At 36.9% G+C, this 23,193-nt stretch overlaps 1 protein-coding gene across 48 annotated transcripts in view; it reads left to right on the top strand.

The window, feature by feature from the left end:
* LOC131437101 (dystonin) overlaps window positions 1-23,193 on the top strand; it is a 531,610-nt gene that overhangs the window by 370,075 nt on the left and 138,342 nt on the right. For 3 of the 48 annotated variants that reach the window (XM_058606242.1, XM_058606232.1, XM_058606231.1), the window contains exon 1: window positions 13,093-13,195. The exons of 40 other annotated variants lie outside the window; for them this stretch is intronic. The gene's annotated coding sequence lies outside the window, so the exon portion shown is untranslated. Of the gene's footprint in view, window positions 1-13,092; window positions 13,196-23,193 lie in introns of those variants that run through there. 5 more of the 48 variants (XM_058606250.1, XM_058606241.1, XM_058606246.1 and 2 more) reach the window with 3 other exon arrangements.

The raw sequence follows: 23,193 nt of genomic DNA, 5'->3' as shown, positions 1-23,193 counted from the left end.
AATTTTTTTTTCAGTGATTGCATAGCCTTTCTATATGAGAAAACCTCTGATATATATTAATTGTAAAATAACATATTGTAATTTACAAATACCTTCCCTCCCCCTCTCCCCATGATTTCAACCCCCCCCCCCCCCCTCTCCCTTTTTGGAAACAAACAAGGCGAACGACCAAAATTTGGTTAAAGTCGGGTATAAATAAACGATATAAAAAATATATATGAGAAAGGCAAAAACACTGTGGGAACCTCAAAAATCACATGATTATCGCAAAGAGAACAAAATACGCCGGATTGATTTGACTGCTAATGAAAAAAATAATTGGAACTGAAATAATTCGATGACAAAAGTTTCGTATAGATCGATGTCGAATAATGACATATAAAACTAGTGGTTCCAAATCATAAAACTAGTGGTTACAAATCGATGTATTTACTGTGTGAGAAATTCGTGATATTGTTAAAATCCTTCGTCAACGAAAAATGTAGTACCATTATTCAGTGTTGGTGATTGCTGATAATTTGACAGAAGCTGCTCGATATTTCTCTATATTGTATACAACATTTTCAATCCGGTAGAAGATGCTACAAGAATCCGTGTCTCTCTATGCATTAACCGTGAGAGAATTTTTCTACAATTTCTTCGCTCCACTTCATACTCTGAATATTTCACGTCCCTTAAAAAAAATTACAGTCTGATAATGATCGGTGCTGTGTGGAATTTACCAAGAGAGAATCGCAGGTTGACAATTATCGCAGAAAATCCAATCGATGGTTCGACTTGATGATTCGCATACTAGATTGCAATATTTTAAAGACCTTGTGTGGAGAATTCACATACATTTTCACAGACAAAAATTATACAAAGGTTATATGCACATAGTTAGAATAAGCGGCAATAGTAAAATGATTCTATCGCAATTACGAACTGCCCATATAGAATCGGATCGCGAAACGAGAATAAGCGACCGTTTGTTGCTTCAGAAAGAATCCCCACAGCAGCGTGCTAACTCGTGATGCTCAGACAGGTCATCGAGAGAAATTCGCTATCGCACTGGTGTCTATTCTGTGTTAAATGAACCCTGCCGGTTTTTTGCTGTTGCGATGATATCCGTCTCTCTTTGATGGCACTGATTGAATCGTGTGAAGAGTTGCTAGAGAGCGTTCTTTGATACGATAAAAGCCATCCTTGCCATTATTATTCTATTGTGTCGTTAGCGGGACCATTTCTATGTTAAAGTCGTTCAAAAAATCTATTTTAACGATTATTTTTCAAGAATCGCCTTCTGAAAAAAGAATCTCAATGACACGAAAACAATTAATCGAATCTGCTTTCGGTATCCCCCAGAAATGCTCTAGTTTACCCGAACGACCAGACCGTGAGTGCACTACAACCAGCTGGCACAGCCAAAAATTTCACGGTCGAGGTGGTCCGCTCCATCTGATTCAGAATGAGAGTCCGTTACTCACAACATGCATGCAATCCATGGTATACAAAAACATTCTCTGTCCGTTCGTTAAACATATGTTCCCCATAGTTAGGGTAAAGTGTTATAATATGTCCCCCTTAGAAAAACATTGAGATATTTCTTAATGTACTGATATATTTTCTTCGAAAATGTAGGTATTTCTTTGCAATACATCTGAGGAACAGAATTTTCAATGATTTCGGTAAAAGTGATGATTGATTGATGCAAACATATTTTCCAAAACGACCACATTCTCAGTTTGTTCGCTTGTCGTAGGCATAATGCCCCAGCAACCGTATAATATGCCTTACAACAAATCATTGGTATGTCCAACAACAATGATGCAATATGCCCCCCTTGAAATGTCGATATAGAAGAAAAGCCGATATAGAAGATATTCTTTGCATCAGAAATCAATTGCATAATCAATCAATTACAATTGGAAACCAACATTTTTAATCATCCCAAAGCTACATTTTGTGTTAATAACCGTTATAAAACTTTGAAACAATATTTTAACTCGAAGCATGCTGTTGAATCAACACACATAATGTCCGTAGAGTGACTGTCATGAGAAAATTCGTATATCAAAGAAATGGCTTTGTTTCTCTGGATTTTTATACTGTAAATAGAGACATTAGCACTGCTAAATGTTAATTACTAAGTAGCAACCGACCATTAGACGTTTTATACGGTAAAAATGCTTGTTTAGTCGTAGCAAAACCTTACATCGAAAAGCAGCCCAATGACGACAACTGCTAAACTTGCATATCAGAAAGATCTTACGAAAAGATAGTGTTAATTTTAAAACTTTTGTTCAGAAAAGTCATGAATTTCTTAAAAAAAGGAAGGGGGTCGCTTTATAATACTTTCCCCTACTTAGCAGAAACTAGTGGCAAAGTCGTTAGCGAGCGTGTGTGTGTATGTGTAGAGCTCGGCACATTTCCCAAACGGCATGGTCATGATGGTGGCAATTACAGAGGGGTCTCGTATAACGCGGTACACCGGGGGCGTGAAAAGCGAATCCGCGATAAACGGGACCCAGAGCATATGGGATTTCGACTGATTGGGGCTGTGAACGATTATCTCGCTTCGGTCGACAGATAGAGCTATACCATCTTCGGCAAACTTGTTGTAGAAAGTTAGACCAACAATTTAGTGTAGTTTGACCGACAATTTGCAGAGAACTGCACCGCCAAGGGCGCTTTAAAAAGAGCATGAAATAATTCATATGTTCACAATAGAAAAACAGTTTGAACATGAAATATCGCGAATATTTTACTTTCGGTGGTGTCGGTGTTTTCGGAAAGAATGTTCCGGAGGTCAAAACAGATCAAATGGTGTAAACAGTAATTGAAATTTCTCGCATGGCTGACTCTTGTGTGCCATTCAACGTTCGAAATTCCTGCAACTCAAAATCATGTTGACTTATTAAGATGGTTTCTTCGAGAAGGTGTTTTAAGGTTCCAATACCTATTGAACGATTGATGAAACAGCTCTTATTGTGATCTTCTGTAACTGAATAAAATACTTGTTTATGAGAGTGATCTTATCGATAAGTTTTTGAATAAGTTGATGAAGGAGAGACAGATTTTGAACTGTTTTTTCTAGAAGGCGTTAGTAAGTTACTAAAGTAAGCTGAATAAGCTATCGACATCTGAAATCTGAGGAATTTGATAGTGTGAAAACTAGAATTTCATACTTAATGTTTTGATTATTTATACAATTATATAATGTTAAGTACATAAAATGTGACATATATTGCTCATATAGTTTGATTTTATTTTTTATTTGAATTAAACCTTTTTTATTGAACAGCCCAATGGAGCGAAAATTTCATAGTCACACTCTTCATCAGGCAGTAAATCTATAAATTCAGTTTTTGTAACAAGTGCAGATAACTAATTCGAGATTGTAACAAAAGCTGCTACGTAAACGACCAAAGACATATTTCGGTGAACTGATAAGAAGCAAAAATCGAAAAGTTTGCAGGGATCACTGCAAGGGAAAGTTTATAGGGATCACTGCAAGGAAAACTACGAAAAGCAAACAGAGTTAACAATAAAGAGCCAAAAAGACAGTACCATTGCCGTAATCAATTTATCAGCGATGATGTCATCAATTTCCTCACGAGAAAGATGTTCAGCACCCATCTTTTCACCGAAATCCTTAATTTCAGAAATTATTCTCAATATCATCGATTTGTGTACCAGGCTAAAAAAAAGATGGAAGTAGTTTTTTCCAGCATTTTTTCAACGTTCATGACTTAATTTGAACTAAAACTGATTGAATGCAATCAAAGCAATTCCGATGTTGCGATTTAAGCAAAATTATTCTAACTCGTGAATGAAACAGTTTTGCATTCAATCTTGGGAAATTTCTCGAGTCATCCAGCCTTTTTCATTGCTCCGGTTACTGGGAGATTCGAATGCTGCAAATTTTTTAAAGCACGTGATTTGGTACATTATTAACACTTCAAATATCAAGCCTGAAAAAAAGTTGGAACGGTAACTTCGATCTGTCATAGCATGTCATTTTGTGAAGTTCGTAAATTGAATCAAAAATTTTGTAGCAGACGATTGGTAAACGAAAACCAATGAAAATTGAATTTTTCCCGTTCCAGGTTTTTTTCACGCGCCCAAAATGCCCTATCTGCTTAATTTCTACTGGATGCTCAGAAAGTTAGCTATAACGTATATATAGGAAAAAATTACATCTTCACGTCTCTAACACAACCAAATGAAACGACAGAAAGAATCTATGATCGTTCTCTCTGTTGCACTGTAGTTGTTTTTATATTCTAGCTTTCAACGCGACTGAACTAGTATATAGTTGTGTATGTATATGTATGCGAGAAAGTAATTCTTCAGAAACACACTAACACAGTTACTATAGCGTCGCGTAGGATGTATGCTTAGTAGATCATTTTATGACTTAGGGAAGCACATGAGTTCGCATCATTTTGCGAATCCTCTGAAATAACAGCTATTTTAGCAAACCAAAAAATTCAGAAAACTATATAGAAACCGCATATTTCGAAACTTGAGAAATCCCATAAAAGTAAACATATTTCTTATCAAGTTTGTCCACGATCAGACAGCTATTAATTCCTACACAAGCATTGTAGAAGAAATCTCTACCGTCAACTAGTATAAATCACGAAACAAACAAATATAATTTTCCCAAAAAATAGCTTTCTAAGTCAACATGATCGCAATAGCGCAACCTTTTTTGAATACTAAACTACTGTTCCCATTATCGAATACTTTTTGATAAACCAAGAAATGTTGAGGAAGATACACTGCTCTTAAATTCACACACAAGCTTTTATCAACCTTCTAACCAGTTCGTAAACCCTCGAAAAAACGATCTTAATAAATCAACAAAATCAAGATTACAGGAATCTCCAACCCAGAATTGCACACCAACGTCACCAAGTGAGAAAAATTTTTACAACTGTTCACACTATTTAATCTGTTTTTACCTCCTTGAATGATGATTTATATAATACATTTTTCTAAGCGCCCCTAGCGGAACAGTTCTTAACTAATTGTCTGTCAAACTACACTAAATTGTTGGTCTATGTATCTACAACAAGTTGGCCCAAGATAGTGTGGCTCTATCTGTTGACCGAAGCGAGAAAACCGTTGACAGCCCCAATCAGTCGAAATCCCATATGCTCTGGGTCCCGTTTATCGCGGTTATCCGGCAATAATGAATCCGGCAACAACGAATACCGGCAAAACCGAATCCGCGTTGTACGAGACCCCACTGTACAAGATTTACCACTTCCTTCTCCTAGGTCACTGGAATGGGAGAGCAGAGCAGAGAGAGTGAGGGGAAAAAAGCAAACTTTGAACTGAAGGAAAGTTGTAAATATACGTGCGATGACGGGTGAGGCTTTGCCGTATGTTATTGTTTTGGTTGTTCTTTCCTTCGCGGGGAAATTCGTTCGTTTTGTGTTTGGTTCGAGTCAATTGTGTCGGTGTCCTAGTGAACAGTACCGTAAATTGAATGTTGTACTAAAATTCGGCTCAGTCGATTCAATGTAAATTAATGAGAATGGACTTGGCTCCGGGAATCAGCCAAGCGTGAAACCCATTGTAGATTTGACTGCTGTTGTGGTGGCATATAGCTGAACAATGCAGAATTGAGTCAACGAGACAAATTAATGCGGAACATGCTAGACTGAACTACATGTACTAAAAACAATCGCACACACACGCTGAGTGCTAGGTTTGGAGAACTTCCTAATCGTAGAATCGCTGGTTGGCAATAAAACACTTTTCAAGATCACTATGATCCAACAGTCTGATGTAGGCAGTAGGTATCATTACGCCTACTCATCGCGGACACCTTGGCAATGTAAAGCAACCTCCGCACAAGGTTCCGCTCTACTTTACTTCCAACATCAAGCAAAACAGTATGCAAATCCTTTTCGGCTTTTGGTACGATTGTTGCGATTCGATACAACGCCCTCGCAATCCATTCGCAGATATTCGTGCAATGGAGCGTTCAGGTTCCAATAACAAATACTGACGTAATTATCTTGGCCATCATCACCTATAACCGTGGAGTCGGACCTTTTTTGGACGACGACGACAACAACAACAATACCACCATATCGTTTGACGATCTTCAACCCTCGGGGCGTACTCTGAGACACGAGACTCTGACCGCACAAGCTCAGTGCCTTATGGTACCATCACACTGACCTTGCGCTCAAGCAGAGGTACTATTGGGATCTACTCAGTGCTGGTATGCAGCGATGCCAGATTGCTACAATGTGAAATATTCGCTGTCCGAAAAAAATATAAAAAGAAACCAGTTGAGAAATTCCAGAAATCAACAGCTGAAAAAGTGGCAAAATCAAGAAACAAGAAAGTGGTTAATTTGACTCAAGACTAATTTTTCAAAAAAAAAAGGAAAGGGGACGGGTATATTGTGAAGGGATAGTCGATGCCTTTCACGGAGCCCACGGAGGGTAAGATTCCCAACCCCGCACATAAGGTCAGAAAGTTTTTTTTTTACCCGAAGAGGCGAATGACCTATAATTGAAACAAAAAAAAAGGTGAAAAGTTTTTTTCGCATGAAAATTTCTTTCAATCATTGTAACTCGGAAACGGTAAATGGTGTCGAAAAAGAAGTGGGGAGATTGGTTGGGCACTCTAAAAAAATCTACTCACTGGCAAAAATATAGAACACTTTTTTTTTAATTTCAAAAATAAAACACTTTACCACAGTTAAAACACTTTTTCAACAATTTCCGCAATTTTCATTTTAAGGCTATCGTCCAAGTAAACTGCAAGCGGGTGGTTTTAGGAAATTCCCGATGGAAAATATGAAAAATTTGTCAAAACAGAAAACATTCAGACCTTCGAAAAACTCTTATCTATCTGCAGGACGCAAATCTGCTATTCTCGTTAGATGGTTCTACGTTTTATCAAGATTACAACGAATGGTAAAAATGTCTGCACAACTGTGCTAAAAACTGTTCCAACATGTAAGTCTCTACTTGCTGATAATTGTACTAGTTTTTTCGGAAAAGCGGCAGTCTCAGTACAAACAAAGTTTGTTTACTGTCCGATGTTTCGGCCCTTAACGTAGTCCATTTCCAAGGAAAACTGGAATATTTTATTATGTTGCATTAACAAAAAACAGAAGCGTTGAACAAATAATACAATGTGAAACTTTCTAAAAATTATCGTCAATAGTCAAATTTTCGATTTCTGTCGCTACGTTGTCTTGTTAATTTTGGAACATGCTCTATGATACTACGAATACAAATGGTCATTTACGAAAAGTGTGAAACAAAACGAACTTCAAAAAAAACTCTTACTATTGACTGCATAGCTAATATTTTATTTAATGAAATTACGTAGAGTAACGGCTTCCATTTTTTCTCATTTTAAAAGATGTTATTACAAAAACCTGATGTAGCCGCTAAAATCACTATACACCCAAATCTCCATTTACGTAATAATCGGGACTTCGTAAATCGAGTTATGACGTAAAAAAGTTTACGTTATTTGGAATTTTTAACGTAAAAAAAGTTTACGTTATTTGGAATTTTCAACGTAAATAAAGTTTTCCCTATGTATATATATATTATTGGATATGTATAATATAATGGATAACTATGGAACAAAAACTATTAGTATTTGCAGAAAAAGGATGTTCTAGGTCGCATCAATTTCCAAGATGGCAACTTCCGGTTCATCGATATTCGTGACAAACCATCAGAATATGGGTATTTTCGGAACGGGTTCGATAAGTACATGCCAAAAAACGATGTTTGATGTAATTCAAAATTCCAAGATGGCTACTTCCGGTTTATTGATATACCTTGAAAACCCTCACAATATGGGTATTTTTTAAGCGGGCTTGATGAGTACATGTCCGAAAACGATGTTTAAGGTGGTTCTGAATTCCAAGATGGCGACTTCCGGTTGATTGATATTCCTTGAAAACCCTTATAATATGTGTATTTTTGGAACTGGTTTGATGAGTACATGTCCGAAAACGATGTTTGAGATGATTCAAAATTCCAAGATAACGACTTCCGGTTTATTGATATTCCTTGAAAACCTTTACAATATGGGTATTTTTGGAACGGGTTTGATGAGTACATGTCGGAACACGATGTTTGAAGTCGTTCTGAAATCTTAAATGGCGGCTTTCGGTTATTCCTTGATAAACCCTTACAATTTGAGTCGATATGTCTCGAATTACTTGAATACTTTCACAATATGCATATATTTTCGTAATAGCTTACATTTTTGGAGCAGTAGCCTAATATCTGCGGGAGATCTAAATTATAGCCAGATTAAGTAGAAAAGATTAAAACACCAGACGAATGAATTTCAGATTATCAAGACTGTTGAAACTGCTGACAAGTGAAATTCTGGATATAAAAAACTAGAGCAGATGGCTATGCCATCTTGGAATTCAGGACCACCTCAAACATCGTTTTCCAACATTCATTCATCAAACCCGTTCCGAAAATACCTATACTATGAGGGTTCAGAATCACCTCAAAATTTTTTTTCCGACATGTACTCATTAAACCCGTTCCAAAAATACCCATATTGTAAGGGTTTTCAAGAAATATCAATATATCGGAAATCGCCATCTTGGAATTCAGAACCATCTCAAACATCGTTTTCTGACTTGTACTTATCAAACCAGCTACAAAAATACCCATTTTATAAAGTTCCAAAAATACCCCTATTATAAGTGGTTTCAAGGAATATCAATGTACCGGAAGTCGCCATCTTGGAATTCAGAACCACCTCAAACATCGTTTTCCGACATCTACTCATCAAACCCGTTCCAAAAATACACATATTATAGGGGTTTTCAAGGAATATCAATAAACCGGAAGTCGCCATCTTGGAATTCAAAACCACCCCAAAAATTGTTTTCCGACATGTACTCATTAAACCCGTTCCAAAAATACCCATAATGTAAGGGTTTTCAAGGAATATCAATAAACCGGAAGTTGCCATCTTGGAATTCAGAACCACCTCAAACATCGTTTTACGAGATCTACTCATCAAACCAGTTCCAAAACTACCCATATTATAAGGGTTTTCAAGGAATATCAATAAACCGGAAGTCGCCATCTTGGAATTCAAAACTATCTCAAACATCGTTTTTACGAGATCTACTCATTAAACCAGTTCCAAAACTACCCATATTATAAGGGTTTTCAAGGAATATCAATAAACCGAAAGTCGCCATCTTGGAATTCAGAACCACCGCAAACATCGTTTTCCGACATCTACTCATCAAACCCATTCCGAAAATACCCATATTGTAGTATTTTCCATGGTATATAAATGAGCGGGAAATGATGTTCATTGTATGCAAAAACTTCTTTTTACGAAGTAAGTTCGTAAAAAAAGTTTACGTTATTTGAGATTTTGTTCGTAAAAAAAGATTACGTTATTTGGGATTTTGTTCGAAAAAACGAGTTACGTAAAAATAGGTAACGTAAAAAAAGTTAACGCAAACGGAGGTTTGAGTGTAATTATTTCATATTTCTGCTTAAGGCGAAGCTCCACATTGAGAACTGATTCACATTTCTTGTAAAATGAACTAATATTCAAAAAAAAAGCTGAAAACACTTCTGATATGTTCACCACTCGGTTCCTAATTTCATCTCGATGGATTTTAATTCATTTAATCCAATTGCGATAGCACTCAAAACAAAATATCGCATTAATACACTCACAGGTTCAAAATGTCAGAATTCTTCCTGAAAGGGCCTAATGCCAACCAACACACGATATTTTTAGAGTCAGCTTGGAATCATTCGACTTTCCGTTTTCTTTCGTTTTACAATTAAATATTTACTGTAAGGTTAATCTGGATTGGCCCTTTGTAAAATATAATAAAATATCAGATGCGCTGTCGATGAAACACACACACACTTAACAGCTTTATGTTGACATATATCGGAATGTAACCTAATACTAGATTTGCCATAATGGTTATTTTATTAGTATTTAACGCGCACTTTCTACTAATATTCGAAGCCGAAACAGTTTTATTGACATACAATTATCAATAATATAATAAAAATAAATTTCACGGACACCAAAAATAAATTGGTTAATGGTAATTTAAAGAAAAAAAATTTTTTTTTCATAACACAATGGGAAAACTTTCAAATAGAAAAAAATACGGGGTCAATCCACCTAGCAGTGAGATGATACTTTTTTATCAATCAGCATCTGTTTTTCGCGTGAGTTATTTTCGTTGTATTTTGCTTTCATGAAAATATTTCAATGACCGTCCTTTTTTATGAATTGTAATTAAAATTTTGAAGCTGCAAGACGAATCGAAGATAGTAATTGTGTGAAATCTTAAATTTTTTTCTTTCACTCTAACCGTGAGACAATCGATTTAGCATTCCATGAGAGGTAGAAGCGAAATGTTCTCTTTAAATTTTTTGTCATTATTTATGGTACTTCCAGAAACGGTATTTAAGGACCAGCATAATCAAAAATAGTTCGTCTGTCCATGAATTAGTAAAACGAATCAATTGAAGTAGTTATTTAGGGGTTTGATGCCACGTGGGTACCGGATTTGTGTTAAGTACACATAACTATTTTCATTTTTTACGTTTCGCTTTCAGCTCATCAGTGCGTCAGCAGTTTATGTTGAACTGCTAACGCCACCTAACGGTTCAACATAAACGCACTGATGAGCCGAAAGCGAAACGTAAAAATGAAAATAGTTATGTGTACTTAACACAAATCCGATACCCACGTGGTACCAAACCCCTAAATAACTACTATCTGTTGACGGCCAAAACGTCGTCACCTAGTTTCGTTTCTTTCGGCACGTCAGTAAAGACATAGCACTTCGGTGTGATAAGTGTATATGTAAATAGCATTAACTTTACGTCTGCTCAGCGGTTTTTGTTGAACCGTTAGGTGGCGTGAATATTTCAAGATAAACTGCTGACGCACTGATGAGCTGAAAGCAAAACGTAAAAAAATGACAATTGAAATAGTTTTGAGCCCAACTTTGAAAATTTTTTGGTATCGTCATCTTCTATGACGGTTTGAATTTTAAAAACTCATCACCCTGTAATTTCAAAATTGGAAGTCGGAATCGGATAAAACTCACCAATTTTGTGCGGGACCATAAGTTTATTTTAATATTAATTTTTTTCTATTAGCATAACCCAAAATAATGGCCATAAATTAATACGCCAAACAATTTACATCTTCTATATCTGTATGAATTTTAAAAACACATCATCCTGTAATTCCAGAATCGGATAAAATTCACCAACTTTGTATGGGGCCATAAGTCCTTTAATTTGAATTTTTGTTTTTGAATTTCGATTTGGCCTTTTTGAGAAAATGATTGAGATTTGAGAAACGATTCGATACTGGAATCGGAATTCTATAATCGATGTAGCCAAAATCAGTTAAATTCACCTGAGGAATGTGTAGACATCTTTGAGAAATTGTTAAAATTAAATTTTTGGGTACCTTCGAATTAAATTTTTGGGTACCTTCAGAATTGAAACTGAAAGGGTCTAAACTGGGCTTAAACTGAAATAAATTTATTTGGTAATCGACTATCCAAATCTGTCAACCAGATAAACCTGATTAATTTATGTGAAACGGACATTTTTATACTAATCACCCTGTATCTCCTAAACCGGATGTCGGATCTGACTAAAAAGTATGATGTTTTATAGGATTTAAAGATCTCTCAATTGAAAATTTGATTGAAATTATTTGTCACATACGCATTTGCTGATCTCGACGAACTGAGTCGAATGGTATATGGGAGTTATGTTCTTCCAACATTTATTAATGTAGATAGTTTAAATCAAAATAATTATGAAATTACTTTCAACTTGAAAATGCTGCCATCATCTAGTTTACATGTCATAATCGAACGATTATGTTGCCAAAAACGAACCGTGCTAAAATCGGTCCGAGGCAAAATCCAATGAAAAAAGATGCTGCACACAGTCTTTTTGGTACTTAGAAACAATTGTATGTAACAGTATAAAAATCGTGTTTCATTCGGCTCCGAAACAGCGCTTTATCATCAAACGCGTAGAACTCCTACTACTGGAATAAGGCGAAAAGTCGTTTACACAAAAATATCGATATCTCCGTTAAAAATGGACGGATTTTGACTATCTACGGCTTGTTGGATAGCTATTACCATGCGAAATCTAAGTCTAAAATCATATTCTGTTTTCAAGGTCAGTTGTGACAGATATTGTTCGGATAGAAAACTGACAATTTTGACATAAAACTTTGTATAACTCAAAAAGTTAACATCCGACCTCAAAACCCTTCAATTGCGTTCAGGGTGACGGGGAGACCTTTCATTTGCGACTAGTTTGATCAAAATCGGTCCAGTCATCTATGAGATCTTGACCTTTTTTTGTTGACAACACACATACATACACACACGGACATTTACTCAGTTCGTGGAGCTGAATCGATTGGTATATGACACTCGGCCCTCCGGGTCTGGAGAGTGAAAGTACTAAGGAAAGTTAGCGCACACATGATCATATTCTGTTTGCGCTTATCACCCTGTAATTTCGAAACCGAATGTAACATTCAAATAAAATTCAAGAATTAATTATTTATTTATTAATTCAAGTTCATGAAAATGGGACGGTAAACGATCCATGAATGTTTTAAAAGTTTAAGAAAACAGCTCCACAAGAGTTATTTGAATCAAAACTTCCAGTACCTATTCATGTTTTAGAATCATTGATCAATTGAATCCGTAGAATTTCCAAAGATCTATAGATCTAAGAAGATTTCCATAAATCTGGCATCACTGCTGGGTATGTTCTAAAAAACAAAGACCTTATCATTTTTAACCGCACGAACCTTAAAGCTAGGTCGGTGTAAGTTTGGCGCCGCCGTCACCTGGGCGAGGGAACCTCACTTCCAGAGAGCACGGGCACAGACGATCTGCTGCCAGGTCAGAAAGTCGATCTGTTCTGCGAGTGTACCGCACCGGACTGAGAGCGAGAGAACTGCTAACTGTTGACTGCTGATTGAGAACGTCGCCGCTTCTGCGACAGCGATACACACCTATAGTGAAATTGTTTCCTACTCGTCACTTTCAGTTTACCTCAAACAAACGTGACGAGCGGTCGTCGAAGTTACCGGAGTTATTCGTTTTTTTTTTCTTTTTGTTCGCTCTCCTCAATTTGCTACATTCGATACGGTTTGTATAAGCTCTGCCAGGTGCCTAGGTGCTACAGCTAGGGCTTCGACATCTGGGCGCATGTTTTCGTGTGCGAACGGAGATCATGTTTCTCGGATGTTACGCGTCGGTAGAAACCAGCGAATTTATCCGGGAACTTGGACAGTGAATGCCATTTTCGGTGCACTTTCGGAATGCTGAGTATCGAATCACCGACGAACCTTGGCATAGTTTTTTTCCGGATAGAACAGAAAACTAGTGTTGAATGAAGTGAACAAAAATTAGGAAGAAAGAAAAAAAACAACAACAGAAAAATCAACCGTGCACCGTGTCGCTAATTGTTTGCGAAATTACCGCTGCGAGTTACACACAACACATACGGTTTAGATTGTCTAAACGTGATTGTATTGAAAACTATTTCACTTGGGATTTATCAGTTGATTTTTTTTTCTCCACTGACCGGATCATATACGGGATAGGTCATCTTCGGGATGGGATATCTACTAGTCTCCGGGGTGTGCACTCCACATCAGCCAGTAGTTGTTTGTTCTGAATTCCACATCCTAATAAGGAATTGGTGTATTCAATCAATCCACAAGCCATCCGCCTAAACTCCTACGCGTCCTCCTTCAACCGCCAACGCGTTTAGCAACGTCGCACTAGGGGAAGTTGTGCCATTCAAGATCGTTTGGCGTTTATTGTCATGTTCTTGGTCAGCAGTAGGAGGAGCAGAAGCAACCCACGCACTCGCACTACGCCAGGCAGCGATGATGTAACTAATTGAATTCGGATCTCCGGAGACCATTTCGGAATACGCCGAGAATTCCGATTGGAAATTCTTCCTACCGCGCAGCCCAGAACACTGCCAACAAGTTCCGGTGTCGAGCTGTTGATGGCATAAATAGCACTCACATTCCGATTGGATGGATTTAAATTTGAATAATGTTTTGGTGCTGAAACAACCGCCCGTGTGTGCCCGTGCCCGCGTGGGTGTGAGTGTATTGGGTTGATAGTGAGCCTACCAGCTTAACTTAACAAATTTGACCACCTATCGATGATCGGTTTGTTCGTCGTTTGCCGCTCAACACCTACCAGTAGTTGCGGTTTCGATGTGTATCGATGTGACACGGTTTTACAGCTCCTAAACAACAGATTACGAAAGCGTAGGCTTCAATCAAGGCCCGGGCTACAGTGGAGAGGTGGGAATTGGGTTCCCTCTCCTCTACCCCGCGACTTCGCGGTAGCAATCTCTGATTTAATTTATCAACTGACAAATGATAATTAATCTGAAAGCTTCGTGGAAGCCTGCGATGTCCAGTTTGTCCACCGCCCGCAACCAGCAGCGGAAAACCGACCGTCCCAAACAGCGTAGTATTTTTCCCCTGGTGTCGTGAAATGGGCCGACAGTTCGAGACACTGTGCACTGAATTGGCGTGGGAGACTTCGACAGGGGAAGGAGGCGGACTTTTTTTTATATCTAGTTCTTTTTCTTCGTCGGTATCAGTTCTTATCGCGGTATGGCAAGCGCGTTCTAATGAAATGATGGCCACAGATTTTTGTTTATATCACGTTTATAATTGACTTTGAAATTACGTATTTATTATGTTGTCTTTCATATGTACTTTATGTTTATGTCATTCGCCTGTGGCAGTTTGGTTTGGTGCGTAACTGATATCAAACGCTTCAAACACTTTCAAGGTCTTGTTGTTCCGTTGATTGATGGTTGTTTGGGACAATGTACTGTGGGGAAAAAGGATCAAAAACGCCTCTCAACTCAAAAAATTCATAGACATCCAAGAAAATATTTTCTAAAATTCAGGTAGAATCGATTTATGATAGTTAGTGTTGCCCAGGTCCCTCACTTTTTGCCTTTCTCATAAAGAAAGACTAAGTAATTACTGTGAAAACTTTTCTTTTAATATTGAATAAGACCAAAAAAGTTTGTTTGGCCATACACACTTAAAACCGATTCTCGAGCTCGACATAATGAAATGCCGAATTGGATTGGCAACACGAAATTTAACTGATTGTTCAGTAATTCACATGCTCATTGCCGAAATTCGTTATTGTAAAGTTCTAATATCTCGGTAAAGCGCATTTTATTGCCGAAGTTTGGCATAATATCTTGCTGAATTTGTCCGTAAAATAAAAAACAAATATACCGAAGTCAGCAAATCCGTTTGCCGAGATTTGATGACAAATCGACAATCGATTCGACAATCGATTTTGTACAGCACCGATGACAATCGATTTTGTACAGCACCGGATGTCACCATTTCTCATGGAGCTGAGAAATATTTACGAATTTGGCAAATGAAAGAGATTTCAGAATTACGTGAAAAGCTAAGTAGGGTGAGCACTAAAAACAAAGGTTTTTATCTGTGATATTTCATTTCGGGATTTGAATTTTTTTTAATTAATGTGAGCATTAATAAGATACACTCATTCTGCAAACTTGGCGTTCGTGATAAGTTTTTCGTGTAATAATAAAGCAAAATCCTTTCTACACTCGATTACTGATGACTCGGTAATCCATGATTCGATCTCGATCGCTTTTGCCCAACCCCACAGCAAAATTGCTGCTGACAAGTTCGACAATAATTGACAGTTCATGATTGCCGAAATTCTCAGTAATTATACATTTTGCCGAGACGGTTATCGGCTGTGCAATTTTGGCAATTATTTCGCCGAGTTTCAGCTATAAATTTAAGTGTGTACATCAACATAAACTTTTGAATTTTCAATAGTTTTGACCCAAGTTAATAGAAATTCTTCGGTTTTTGCATTTTCTTTCTAAACGACGGTTTAAGATTTTAAACACGTTGTTCCGGAACCAGAAGTAAGATCCGAACAAAAGTCAAAAACAATTAATTTTTATAAACGTTACTCCTTCATTTGAGTCTAAGTTTGTGAAAATCGACTGAGCTGTTTCTGAGAAAATGAAGAGAATTCCGTTTTAAAGTTTTCGACCATTATTTTCGGTACCTGTGGACTCGGGAGCTGGGAAACGGTATAGCTAAAATCGGCTCGTTTGGTAAGAAACTAGCATATCCTATAAATTGAAGCAGTTTTGAACCAAATTTAGAAGGCTTTTTACTTATTTGGCATTATTGACGAGTTATAATTTCAATTCTAGGAATTCACGCAAAACATAATACTTATAATTTAAATATGAATTTTCGGTCGGTAAGGTTGCGTATTTCTTGATTCTACGCAGAATTAATTTCACAAGATCTGATTGGATTTACTGGTAAATTTTGCTCCAACTCCCCCTCCCTCTTCGTAACTTTTTGAACGTGTAGATTTTGTCACTAAATACCACTTTGCATACTTCGTGTCTCCGAAATTGATCTAGACCTGCCTGTTGAAGTGGTCCAAACTATTTTTTCCTGATATTATTCAAATTGGTACAATCGGAAAATGACAAATCCTATTTTCATTTCAGTACAAACGATACTGCAAAATGTGATGGGTGAATCTTTTCCCCGTTCAGAACTCACTATGGGTACGTTTTACTCTGATTTCACCACCTGATTCATATGAAACACCATTGAGCTCGAAGCAGTCATCCAACCGAATGTGGTCATTCGATTACCGGGTTGTGCCGACCGACTGCTGTCCCCTTCACTGTCAATGTTTGTTTGTACACCCGAGCGTTCCGAGCACATCTTCTTTATTTTTTTTTCATTAAGACACAGTTTTATTATGTAACTTAAAATGAATAACCCATTGGTTTTGAATCGTTTCCTTAAGTTTTCCAACTAATGTTTGTTAACGACCATGGCGTTTTGTGTCACTGAGCTCGACTGACCTGTTTTCCATTTTGATCACATTGTGGTGACAGTGTGAAAGAAGAAGTGCTAGTGGATTTGATACTGCTTTATATGATGTTTAATACTAATTGAAATGGATCAAATTTTAGTATGTGCCCCTTTGCAATATTCTATTCTGGCCAGGAATATCATTAGAGTTTGTCAGAGCTTTGGTCACAGCTTCAGTTAATATTTCGTGTTCCATGAAGGCTCTACAGGAACTACGCAAAATTTTCACTCTATGAGAGAAAGTATATCGCTGTACACACGCGTTTCAAAAATAAATTGTCTGGTGCTTATCCTGAAAGCCCTAAAAACTAAGTCAATGTATTATTTTTGTAGGAATTTCAACTCTGAAACAAATCTTCGTAAACCGCAAAACGATCAGACTTTTGTAGAAGAAGTTACGAAACGAAAATCGATTAGAGACCCAAACAGTGTTTTGTTTGCGACACTTTTGCTCATGGTCGTTATATGATTTGTCTTTCTTTTATTGTGATAAAGCTGTTACTCTAAGTCCCAAAACACATGTTACAGCTGCGCGGAAATACATTGGGTTTTATCAGAGATACAAAGGACAAGTTCCCGTGGGCCTGTCACATATTTGTATGCAACACTAAGAGGAACAGGTGCCACAGAAAGATAACCCGTTGATAAGACAACTTAGAAAATTGATTTTCCGCCAGTTAAAAATTCGCGCTGATCCAAATAGAATCACCCGAACTTTCATAGTACGAAAATATCCTGTGATTTTAAATCTTTTTTTTTTTGGCATCACATGGTTTCAGTTGAGAGAAAAATAAATGACAAATTTGTGGTGATCGCAATTTGAACCGAGAATCGTTAGATCGCAAAGTACGTCCGTTAAGAGACTAAACCACTGTAGCAGCCATCGGCTTTACTAATAGTTGGTGTCTATAAATGAAATTTTCCGTAATTGACAAGTTAGATTTTTATGAATTGCGTCGTGTGTAGATTAAGATCATCTGTAAAATGTGTAATGTTGTTTTGTGGTCATTTACGAATCAAAGTGGGTTTCGTAAATCTTATCAGCTTATAAAAAAGCTTACATAAAGAAACGTTCACGTTATTTGAAATTTGTTTCGTAAATATTTGTTTGTAATCAATATTGTAAAACCCCAATCATAATGAAATTTTCGGAACGGATGGGATGACTTGATACCGAAAAATGTTGTTTGTAGTGGTTCTAAAATACATGATAGCGACACAGAAAGAAATAATGAAATTTACACGAGATGTAAATCAATAGTAACATGGAATAGACAAGGGTTGAATCGAAATTTTGATTGAAAACCTTCATCGATGTAAAACTAAATTGGATTGCGTTGGATTTTCAATAAATATAACTGTATCTTTCAATTAACGCTTATTTTACGATTCAATTGTATTGAAACGTACAGAATTGTAAAGTAATTTTATGTTTAATTACCTGCTCCAAATATGTGTAGGAAATAGATGTAAATTTTCCAAATATTTTTATCTGTGGACTTCCGATTTATCGATATTCCTCGAAAGCTCTCACAATGTGAGTATTATTGGAACGGATTTGGTGAGTAGATTTTCGATGCTCACTCGTAAAATTCGTTCCGAAATATTAGTTTTTGAATTGAATTGGAATTCGGTTCGTAAGAAGAGTTGTGCCGAGTTTTGCCACACATCAAATTTGCATTTTGACAATAACAACAACACTAATCTTACATAGAAAACATAATGAAATTCTTTCGACATGTAAATTGATGGTACTATGAAATAGACATCAGTTGAATCGAAAATTTTATTGAAAACCATCATCGATGTAAAACTAAATTTGAATGCATTAATTTTTCAATGAATTAGATTGTAGATTTAAATTAACGCATCCATCTCTAAACGACTGTGTCTGTAGATAAGAGCCACCAATGAAAACCACTAAAAATAGAATATAACCTAACAAAAACGACATACAATCATAAAAAATATACATTACTGTAGCGGAAAACTCGATGAATTGCTATTAAACATAGTTTATAAAAACCATGTGTTGACCAAAAAGATATTTTAAAGACTGTTCCAGAAAGTATGGACGCACTTTGATTTCGCTTTAAATACTTCACAAGTGTTAGATATTCAAATTTTATTCGATATACTGATAATATTAGACTACAACAACAGAATATTATTCTCAACATTTGCTACTTAGCCATTGTAGACTAGCTGGCGCACCTTCTTGCGAACGTTTCTCATTAAATTCCGTACAGACTTCTTGGCGACAAGTTTTGACACTTTTTTCCAATCTTTTTCGAACTGTTGAATGGTTTCGGCTGCCGAGACATGTTTCCTAAGATGTGCCTTCGTTAATGCCAAAAATTCCTCAATTGGTCGAAGTTGTGGGCAATTTGGTGGATTCATGTCTTTTGGGACGAAAGTGACATACCAATCTACCGTTGATTTCGATTAGTGGCAAGAAGCAAGATCTGGCCAGAAGACAACAGGATCCTTGTGGCATCGAATCATGGGTAGAAGTCGTTTTTGTTAACATTCCTTGATGTATATTTCGCTGTTCATTGAAGCAGTGGTGATGAAGGGTTTCGAAATCTTACCGCAGCTACAAATTGCTTGCCAGACCTTAGCTTTCTTACCAAATTTTTCGACTTCAATCGATGTCTCGGACTGGTTTAACGCTTGCCCTTCTCGTACCGTATAATATTGTGGTCCCGGCAAGGATCTGTAATCGAGTTTCACGTAGGTTTCGTCGTCCATGATTATGCAGTTCAAATTTCCAGCAAGAATCGTATTGGATAGCTTTCGAACCCTCGGCCTGATCAATGCTTCTTGTTTCGGACTACGTTTTGGTTGTTTCTGCTTCTTGTAGGTTCGAAGATTCAAACGTTCTTTAGCACGAAGAACATTTCACTTCGAAGTGCCCACGTTTTTGGCCACATCCTTTAGCAGAACCTTTTTTTCGACCCGTTTTCGTTTTATCCTCAAAGGTGTTATCCTCACCGAACTTCCTGATTGCATTTCTCACGACTTTTTCACTTACTCCTTCCATTTTTGCTATCTTTCTCAGTAACAGTCCGCGTTCTGTGCACCATTTGTACACTATTTTTCGACGTTGTTGTGCTGAAAGTCCACACATTTCGAAACAAACTAATGAAAACGAATAAACAACTGCACAAGTGGTTAGAGAAGAGTGTAAACAACAGGACGCAGCCATAAAAATTGACAAATTCTGAACCATTGCGAAATGGCCGCGGTTTTTGGTTGCGTCCATACTTTCTGGGACAGTCTTTAGTGAAACAGAGCAACCAGATGAAAAATCCAAAAAGGTCTGATAATTGAAAGTAGTAGATATAAGACTCTTGGAATTGCCGCCTTTGACGACATGGGAGCTGAAACCTAGTAGGGTGAATTCATGGCTAAATTGTTTGCCGTGGAACGCTATACGATGCCATCCTGGCTCATCCTTTTCGGAGAAGCATAAGGATGAGATACTATTAATCTCCTAGTGGACTCTAGTCCTTTCAAAGTCCAGAATGTTGACACAAGAAACTAAAAATTAGAAGTTAGAATTACACTAGAAACTAGAAATTTGTAACTAGAAATTACTAATCATAAACTAAACACTGGAAACCAAAAATCAGAAATCACCAACGAAAACATATAAGACATGATCTGGAAGCTAAAACAACTAGCAGCCGAACAGGAACTAGTGTACTGGATACTTGGAACTGACACTCAGAAACTATAATTCAATAATTAAAAAATTTGAAACCGAATTCCTGTAACCAGAAATAAACGATTTGAAAGCAGCATCTTAGAAACAAGAGCAACTGAAAATCAGAATTTGGAAACAAGGTACGAAAAACGCAAAAAATTAACAACTGATAATCAAAAAGTGATAATGAAATACTTCAAATGGTAAATTAAAGATAGAAAACTATGAAATTATGCACTCACTAGGAATCATAAATTGAAAAGCCGAAACTAAGAACTAGAAACAGAACTTGAAAAACATATCCTACTAGAAACCACCAGATACTGTGAACCAAAAACAAGGACCAGAAACAAGAAATCAGAAACCGAAACTAAAGACCAGAAACTAATAACTGTGAATCAGAAGTTGGAAAACAGAGACCCGAGATCAGAAACCACAAACCGGAAACTTAACACTGTCAAATTAAAATCATAAACTACGAAATCAGAAATCACGAACAGGAATTTAGTTGGGATGTAATTGATCTTTCCTTTGATGCCTCTTTCGTTACTGGTAATATGCGAAATTGATGCAAATTCCATTTCACAATAATTTTTTTTTATATAATAAAATTTTTATTCTGGCTTTTTGAGTAAAAGCTTTACGTGGCCGATTGGCATACATTTTTGTTAATTAATTTTTTTTTTGCTGTTGGATCTCGTTGTCACCCTTTTTCTAGGGGAAGATGAGTTTTCATTTCCATCCAACGAGAATCGGGGGTCACTTTGTTCGCGGCTTATCTCATCATCCATTGCTTCATCGTCGGTGTTGTGTGCGATTTCCGTTTTCTTTTCGTTTTCCTTGTTGATCGTAGTCTTGGGCTCGTTGAGAGTTGCTGTAGATGCGCATTGTTGTTCATTGGTTGCAGTTGCTGGTTGGTTGGAGGGTAAGTTGTTACCTGCAGCTGGTGTACTTTGTTCTATAGGGATACTGATGGTTTCGTTGCAGGGAATGTTTCATTGTTGTTGGTGGCTGTCACAGATGTACTGGGATTGCTTGGGGTTGGTGTGAAGGAAGCACCGTTGTCCTTTGGTGTGGTTGTCTCCTTGTCCAGTTTATCACATGGCTTACCGTAGTGAACAGCTTTTTGGCAATATTGACATGTGGCCATCTGATTGTCATAGGTAACAAGTGATCTGCACGGGATTCTTGTATCCTGACCGAAAATCACATAAGAATGTACGTCATTTAGAATACCGGGGAAAAAGTTCTTCCACTTTTCTTTTCCGATAGAGAGAATCTCTCCGTATTGGGACATAATTTTGCGAATATATGAATCGGTGACGCTTGAGGGAAGATCATGTACACGCACTTCTATAGCACTATCTTCAATATATACTGAAATGTTGTACTTAATGTTCTCGTGCTCCACATAATGCACATTATTATTGTCTTTTGCGAATTGAATTACATCCAACTATTTGTAAAACTGGATGTGAACAACATTATTTGTCTTATTGCATTGAAGTAAATGCACACGTTTAATGTCAAGATGCATTTGCTCCTTAAGCAAACCTTCAAGTTCTCGTATCGAAGGTCGAATTTTGCACTGCCTGAAGTCAACAACATTGTATTCTTTCGTGTCGGCGGTAGCTTTTGTTCGTTTGGTTCACTCATTTCGAGGTCGTTCTATTGTTCACTACACAATACTGTATTTGGTTTCTTCCGTCCCGAACGTAAGCGGTTTTGTTATTTCGACTGACTTGGATGAAATGTGAAAGCGAACTGAGAATAATTTAATTACTATTTTACGCTATTGGATTAGACAAGTAAAATTATAAACTTACAAAACCTATCAGTTTTGAATTTTTTCGTGAATTTTATCTCTCTATTTTAAATGAAAGTTCGTGAGTTTTAACACCCATTACACCCCATTACCCCATAATTTCGAAACTGGAAATCGTATCCATCTGAAATTTCGCAGCCACCAAATTTTGTGACCATGACCACCTTTAATTTGAATCTAAGTTTGTGAAAAACCGGTTGACCGGTTGAGAATTATTATTATTATTCACATTTTAATTCCGATGTCGGATCCGAATAAAATTTCTACGGGCAATCTTCGGACTCAGGAGATCTTTCATTTTAATCCAAGTTCGTGGAAATCGGTCTTATCGTCACAGACAAATCGAAGCAAGTTCTATTTTGGAGTTTTTATTAATCACTATCTGCGAATCGGTATTGTCGAAATGAGTTTGTTTACCCATTTGCTTGGCATTCTAGAAGATTGGGCAACCGGTTTTATTATCATTTGTAAAAAACACCATTGAAAATGAAATTTTTGCACATATCACTCTGTATGCCTGGAACCGAAAGTCGGATTGATATAAAATTCAGAACGTTTTTTTAGATCTTGAGCCCTTTCATTTGAACGGCTGCATGTAAAAATTGGATAAGTGTAACGTAAGTTGTAAAATCCGGTTTAACATTTTTGAATACAGAAACTAGAT

This window comes from Malaya genurostris, chromosome 3 (assembly GCF_030247185.1).
Source record: "Malaya genurostris strain Urasoe2022 chromosome 3, Malgen_1.1, whole genome shotgun sequence".
Taxonomy (NCBI): domain Eukaryota; kingdom Metazoa; phylum Arthropoda; class Insecta; order Diptera; family Culicidae; genus Malaya; species Malaya genurostris.
The sequence above is the reverse complement of the archived record's forward strand: the minus strand, read 5'-3'. Positions and strand labels throughout refer to the sequence as shown.